The following is an 8,147-nucleotide window of genomic DNA, read 5'->3' as shown; positions in this document are numbered from 1 at the left end:
TCTCGCCTTTCAGCCACCGTGGCACTCTCCCTGCCACCTGAACTTGACACTGAGGGTGCCCAGGCTTGTCATGTGGCTTTGTAGACTTGGGGCCCCTTGCTCTGCCTCTTTGGGCAGACTGTGTGTATGTGTGTGTGTGTGTGTGTGTGTGTGTGTGCATGCATGTGCCTGTATGTACGTGCACGTGTGCATGTGTGTTTGTGGTGGTCACTCAAAGTTGGAGGGGAACTAGACCAGCTCGTTCAAAGCTCTCATTTTGCAGATGAGTCTGGGACAGGATAACACTGAAGCCTAGATAATGATAAGGATGATGGTAATGATGCTGATTACAGATAGCCACTAGCTATGGGACACTCACTGTGTGTCACACTACCAGTGAGGACTTCTCATACTGTATCTCCTTTTGTTCTTACGGTAGGATAAAGGAATAAATGCAGACTGAGGCCCAGAGAGCTTTGTGACTTGCCAATTATCACACAATGCGTAGGTGACAGAGTAGAATTTGAACTCAGGATTATCTCACGGAGTATCCAGAGGCTTTAGTATCGGGGTGCACTTAGTATCTCATGTCTGGAGAGACAGTGGCAGGAGCAGATGGCCTCCCTGTCACAGGAGCTGTGGCCCAGGAGTTAAGTGAGCTCCTGGGGCTGGAAGCTGCAAAGGTAAGGGACTATTATTCTCAGTGCAGAGCCCGGAGGAGAGCTCGGGTCTCCTGTTTCCCCATGCAGTGAGCTTCCCTTGAGGTCTTATCCTGCCGGGCAGGAAGCCCTTCCCCAGTGCCTTTGGGTTAGAACACACGCTGTTTTGGGCTAGAATCCTAAGAATCCCACGTGCTCCCTGCCCAGGCAAAGAGAAGCAGGTGAAGAGCAGGGGAGGGGTCCAAAATGAGGCTAAGCTGCTGCAGGTCAAGTCAAGATGGACAAGGTCCAGGTTTGAGGAGGAGGCTGGAGAAGGCTGGCATTTTGGAGCCCTTGACAAGCCGTGCTGACGTGGGAAAGTGATGGGGCTGGCTTCAGGGTGCAGTGGAGGAGGTGGGGCTTAAGGGGGAATTGTGTGCCCAGCACTGGGGGAATTCTTTCTTTTTTAAGTTTGTATTTTAATTCCAGTTAGTTAACATAGTGTTATATTAGTTTCAGGTGTACAATATAGTGATTCCACACTTCCATATGTCACGCGGTGCTCGTCAGGACAAGTGCCCGCCTTCATCCCCGTCACTGTTTCCCACCCCCCCCCCCCCCCCCGCCACACCTGCCCTCTGGTCACCATCAGTTTGCTCTCTATGTTAAAAGTCTGTTTCTTGGTTTGTCTCTCTCTCCCTCTTTTTTTCCCTTTACTTGTTTATTTTGTTTCTTAAATTCCGTATATGAATGAAATCATATTGTATTTGTCTTTCTCTGACTGACTTATTTCACTTAGCATAGCATTCTCTACCTCCATCCATGTTGTTGCAAACGGCAAGATTTCATTCTTTTTATGGCCGAGTAATATTATACCGTGTATATATATACACACACCACATCTTTATCCATTCATCAATCGATGGACACTTGGGCTGCTTCCATAACTGAGCTATTATAGATAATGCTCCTATAAACATCGGCGCACATGTATCACTTTGAATTATTATTTTTGAATTCTTTGGGGTAAATACCTAGTAGTGCAATTGCTGGATCATAGGGTAGCTCTATTTTTAACTTTTTGAGGTACCTCCACACTCGTTTCCAGAGTGGCTGCACCAGTTTGCATTCCCACCAACAGAGCAAGAGGGTGGGGGAATTCTCTTTCAAGGAAGATAAAGAAGATGATGGGGACAGAGTCACCCAAGCATAGATTCAAATCCGGGCTCCATCACTTAATGGCTTCATGATGCTGGACAACTTAAATAATTCTCAGAACCTCAGTTTACTCATCTGTAAAATAGGGATTATAATGTCCAACTTTTAGAATGAAGACTCTGCGAGTATATAAGACATATAATAGTTGCTCAAAAGTATGGTTCCTTCCCCTTCCCACACTCTACCAACAATTCCTAACTAGGGGACTCTGGTCAATTTACTTAATTTCCTTTATAATAGTAACAGTAGTAACAATAGTGACTACAACTTCCATTTACTGAGCACTTACTAACGTGACAGACAGAATGCTAAGCATCTGACTCATATTATCTCATTAACTCCTCCCCAGAATTCTATGCTAGATTCCATCCATCCATGCAGCCAAGCCCTAGAGAAGCTGACGGTCTCATTCAAGGCCACGGAGCTAGAAAATAACAGAGCTGACATTTGAACTGGGTTGGTCAGGAGAGGCTAGGTTATGCTATGGTGACACATGACCCCCAAATCTCAGTGGCTTACGGCACACTGTGTGCACACTGCAGGCCAGCGCCAGTTCTGGGCCGTGTCCTCCCTCTGAGATGAAGGCTGGTGGAGCAGCCTCTGTCTGAGACATTGTAGTCACCTTGGTGGAGGGAAAGAGACCTCACAAGAGTCTTGCCAGCCCTGGAAGACATACCTGTCTCTTCTGCTCACAACCTAACTCATTGCCCATTGTCTTCATCATGCAACCCATTGAAGTCCCATGTTGCCAGGAGGGGCAATCTTTCCAGGTACCCAGAAAAGGGGACAGCCAGAATATTTGGAGCATAACACTAATGACCACCATACCATTTCTAAATCCTGTGCTCGATGTGTTCCCACAGTAGAGTGGGAAGGAAGGAATAATAATTCTACCTTTCAGGATGGTCACACTGATGACAGGACATAGTACACAAGAAGCCCAAACCTGGAAACACTGAATCATGGTGATTGTGTGTGGGCTTCATGAATACTCTGGACTGGTCAGCTCAACCGTTACTCGGTGGAATGGCAAATCCCACGATAGAATTCAGAAGTTCTTGTGAGACAAGGGGACATGCTTTGAAAAGCGCTGTTGCTCTCAGTGATTGTGAAACCACCTTCAGGGGAGCCAGAAGGGAAGGAACATTTCCAGCATGACGATCAGAGGCAACAGCAAATGTGATTATGTCAGCAAATGTGCGAAAGTGCCGTATGCTTTTGGAGGACCCTTCATTTAGGACTAATTAAATACTTGGAAGGAGGAAGATTGAAAGTGTCCTCTCTGGGAAGCTACTCCAGGCCAGCAAGACACTTCAGGGTCTATTTCCAGCATTTGGAGAGCTCCAGAGGAGGAGGAGGTGGGTGGCTGTCCTCGGAACAACACTCTGGAGGTAGAACAGAAGCTATCAGGGCTGAAATCAATCAGGTCGTTGCGGCGTCCCCCCACCCCAGCCTTGGTCTCCCAGGGTCTGAGTTTTGGGTGATATGAAAAAACAGACCTAGGGTTTATGCTAGTGGTCATGAAGGGGGGAGTTGCCTGTAGAATGGTGTGTATTCGTTTCCTGGGGCTGCCATAACTTATCACCACAAACTTAGGGCTTAAAACAACACAAATTTGTTTTCTTACAGTCCTGGAGTTCAGAAGTCCAAAATCAGTGTCACTGGGTAAAAGTCAAGGTTTTAGCAGGACTGATTCTTCCTGGAGGCTGTAAGGGGAGAATCCATTTCCTTGCCTCTTTCAGCTTCTAGGGGCCGCCTACACATGTTGGCTCATTCCTTCCTCCAACCTCCAAGCTCATCTCTGGTTTCTGCTTCTGCCTCCACATGGCTTTCTCCTCTTCTGTCATCAAACCCCCTCTGCCCTCCTCTTGGAAGGACACTCGTGATTCCATGTAGGGCCAACCAGGGTAATTCCAAATAATACCTCCATCTCAAGAGCCTTAACACAATCACATCGGCAAACGCCCCTTTGCCATATAAGGTAACATTCACAGGTTCCAGCGATTAGGACCTGAGTATCTTCAGGGCCATTACTCAGTGTACCACATGGGGCATCCAAGATGGGTTGGAAGGCAGAAAGGGCAACCGTGAGCCAGCTGCACTCCACAGATCTCCCACGGGGCCTGAGATAGGGGGCATCCTCTAGGCCACAGCCATGGTAGGACCTCTGTAGCAACCCCAGGAGAGCCTGTGACACCTCTCTCCCTTCGGCCATACAGGCAGCACTGGATACACAGTGCTACAGAGCAGCAAAGGCTCATCATATAATCAGTTAATCCATATATGTATTCAGCACCTACTGTGTCCCATGGGAGGTGATTCAGACCTGGGGTCCTGCCGGGTTCTCCAAGTAGGAGATTCATGAGCCCCTGCTAAGTGTCAGGCACTGTTCTGGGTACTTGGAATATATCAGAAGACAAAACCCCCAATGTTCCCTGCCCTCGCGACGCTGACATTTTTTCAGTGGAGACAGACAATAAGGAGTCATCATAAGTCAATCACATAGAATGTTAGGAGGTGATAGGGCTATGGAACAACAAAAACAACAAAATACAGCCGGGTAAGAGGGGTCAGGTGTGCCCAGGTGGGACCAGGCAGGTGAGGGTAGTAAGTGGATTAGTCAGCCTAGGCCTCATTGAACAGGTGAGGTTTAGGCAAAGAGCTGAAGTAGGTGAGGGGGAATTAGCCAAGTGGACATCTGGGAGGAGGGAGCTCTGGGGAGGGGAAAGAGCTAGAACAAAGGTTCTAGGTGGAGTGGACAGGATGATGGGAGGGTCACAGCAGGGGAGCACAGAGAGGGAACAGGAGCCAGGTGGGCTACTTCTGTAGAGCTAACTCAGGCCAGACCTGAAAGAGAAAAGACACGGTAAAACACGGTCTCCAAACACTCCGGTATGGAACTCTGGAAAGTCCTCCGAACTGGGAGCTTGTCTTGGGGTTGGGAATTGCCTGGCCTTGCTGAGGTCACTCAGCCTCCCTGAGATTCACTTTCCTCACTTACAGATTGAGAAGCTTGCACTGACTCGCTCACTCCAACAAGCTCGACCGAGGCCCCCGGCAGATGGTACGTACTGCAGACCCCAAGGTGAGTCATGCATGGCCTCTGTTCTCCCTGTCCAGGTCCTTCCTGCTCTCCTCTCTGCTGACACAAGTGAGGGGCTGGGCCTGTACACAAAGAAGGCATGATGGTGGAAGGACTTGGTATCGTATTGATGAAGAATTAGACTTCTGAATATCCCAAAGGAGAGCACTGGGTGGGTGGAAGCTTTAGAGAAACACATTGGGGAACAATATAAGAAAAGTTCTCTGCAAAAATGTAAAGGATGTTCATGAAAGATTTCCTCATCACTGGAGGTCTGCTAGCAAAAGCTGAGAGATTGTTGGCTGGGGATGTCCTAGAGATTTGGGTGTCAGAGGGAGGCTGGACTAGATGGTTTTTAAGGCCAAAGGGTGCCCTCTCCGATGTCTCCAACTCTGGAGGACATTGATGTAAAAGCAGGTTGTGTCTGCTGGGATGTGTTGAAGACCTTGCTTTAGGCTGATTCCTCTCCCATAAATGTCAAGGGGCATGAGACTGTGGCCCCTGAAGCAGGAGGGCCATGTGATTTCTTTACTGGATCCTGCCTCTCTACTGGGCGGTGTGGGACACTCCATACCCTAGTCCTCCTGTCAGGTCTCATGCCTCTCTCTTGTTAGGAGTGAGGCTGGAATCTCTCCCATGCCTGCCCTCTCCCCCTTGTCCCATCTCTCTGTCTAGCCACACAGTACTACAGGCTCTGTTTCACAGAGTATTTCCTCTCTCCAGTTAGTGGCAGCTCAGGGAGCCCAAGCATTCCCCATTCCAAGAATGCATTCCTTTACAAGCCACCCAGTGGCCAGCGGAGCCGCCCTGTGTCACTGCTCAAGAGGGCAACAGACCAGAGCTATGACGGCAGTGGGACCATGACCATCTGCTCAATTTATCCCCAGACTCAGAGGAGGCAGCCAAGGATCCCAGCACCAGGGTTGGCAGCATCCTTACTACCTCAGTTGACAGCAACCCGTACCTTCCCCCAACCAACACCGCCCAAGGAGGTCAGGTGTATTTTGCTAAATAGCCCCATTTTTCTTCCCTTCTGCTAATGCCACTCATTTGTTTACATGACAAATATTTATTGAGCATCTACTCTGTGACAGGCACTCTTCTAGGTTCTGGGAATTCAACAACCAACAAAACAAATAAATATCTCTGCTCCTAAAGGACAGTCTCTTCAGTAAATGGTATTAGGAAAACTAGATATCCATATGCAAAACTGGACCCCCATCCTACATCACTCTCAAGAGTTAACTTGAGATGGATTAAGGACTTAAATGTAAGACCTGAAGCCATAAAACTCCTTGAAGAAAACAGGGTAAAAGCTCCTTGACATTGGTTTTGGCAATGATTTTCTGGATATAACACCAAAAGCACAATCAACAAAAGCAACACTAAACAAGTAGGGGTACATCAAACCAAAAATCTTCTGCACAGAAAAGGAAATCATCAGCAAAATGGATGGCAACCAACGAAATGGAAGAAAATACCTGCAAACCATCTCTCTAATAAGGTTTTCATGTACAAAATATATAATGAACTCATACAACTCAATAGCAAAAAATAATAATCCAATTTAAAAATGGGCAAAGGACCTGAATAGACATTTTCCCAAAAAAGATATTCAAATGGCCAAGAGGTACATGAAAATGTTTTCCACATCACTCATCATCAGAGCAATGCAAGTCTAAACCACGATGAGGTATCACTCCACGCCTGTTAGAATGGCTGTTGTCAAAAAGAAAAAAGTAAATATTTGTGAGAATGTGAACGAGCCCTCGTGCACTGTGGATGGGAATGTGAATCGGTGCAGCCATTGTGGAGAACAGTATGGAGGTTTCTCAAAAATTAAAAATAGGGCTGCCTGATGATCCAGCAATCCCACTTCTGGGTAGAATATCTGAAGGAAGTGAAATCACTCCTTGAAGAGATACCAGCAGCCCCACGTTCTTTGCAGCATTATTCACAGTAACCAAGATTGGAAACAACCTAGGTGTCCATCAGTGGATGAATGGGTAAAGAAAATATGGTCTACGTATAGAACGAAGTATTTATTATTCAGTCACTAAAAGAGGAAATCCTGCCATTTACAATGTGATCCACCTGGCGGGGGTTATGTTAAGTGAAATAAGTCAGGCAGGACAGACAGATACTGTATCCTACACTATTTGAGGGATCAAAAAAAAAAAAAAGCAAGAAGTTGAACTCATGAAGCAGAGAGTAGCTGGATGGCAACTGCTAAGGGCTGGGGGTTTGGGGGGAAGGGGGAAGGTCGGTCAGGGGTCCAAACTTGCAGTTATCAGATGAGTAAGTTCTGATTATCTAATGTAGAGCGTGGTGGTTACAGGTGACAATACCGTATTGTCTACCTGACATTGGCTAAGAGAGTAGAGCTTAAGCATTCTCACACGCACAAAAAGATAACGGCGTGAGGAGGTGAATACGCTCATCAGCTTGATTGCGGCAATCACTTCACAACGCATACGTATATGCAGTCACCACTTTGCACGTGTATACAATTCTATTTCTCAGCTACTCCTCAGTAAAGCGAAGAGGGGAAATTCCCTGCCTCTGTGGAGCTCACATTTCAGTAGAGCAAACAGATAAAAAAACAAAATAGGCAAACCGGGCATGTAGAGTGTGAGATGATGACGGACACTGTGCAGAAGGAACCTAGGGCGTGTGTGAGGGGGTCACGTTGGATAGGGTGGTCAGAGAAGGTCTCGCCGAGCAGGTGACATTGCAGGCAGGTGATGGCAGCTGGCCTCGCAGACACGCTACTGCTTTCCAATCCCCTCCCCTCTTCCCAGCCTGCACCCTGAGGCCATGGGGCGAACTGCTCCCAACCCCCCCCCCCTTTCAGGCTCTGTGGCTGTGCTTAACTCTTTTAGAGTGTTCCCAAGCCATTGCTTCATTCAGTTATTCATTCTATCAATCCCTTTTGTTTGCAACGGGAAGGAAACTAATAGCTCCTAAGTCTATGTTCTCATAGACTCAGCTCACCTCCCTCAGCCCATCAAAGCCTCACACCCCCTGGGGGGACATGTGTCCTTATGCCCATTTTAGATTTGGGGAAATTGAGGTTAGCTGCTTTAAGTGTCTTGACCAGGGTCGTATAACTGGGAAGCTGAGCAACAGAGATTTGAGGTCAAGTCTGACTCCAGAGTCTGTGCATTTTTCATGACCCATGAATTACGAATTTTGTAATTGTGTGGTGGGGAAAAGGGAGCGGGTCTCAG

The sequence above is a fragment of the Ursus maritimus genome, unplaced genomic scaffold (genome assembly GCF_017311325.1).
Source record: "Ursus maritimus isolate PB19 unplaced genomic scaffold, ASM1731132v1 scaffold_16, whole genome shotgun sequence".
Classification (NCBI taxonomy): domain Eukaryota; kingdom Metazoa; phylum Chordata; class Mammalia; order Carnivora; family Ursidae; genus Ursus; species Ursus maritimus.
This window is presented reverse-complemented; position numbering follows the sequence as displayed.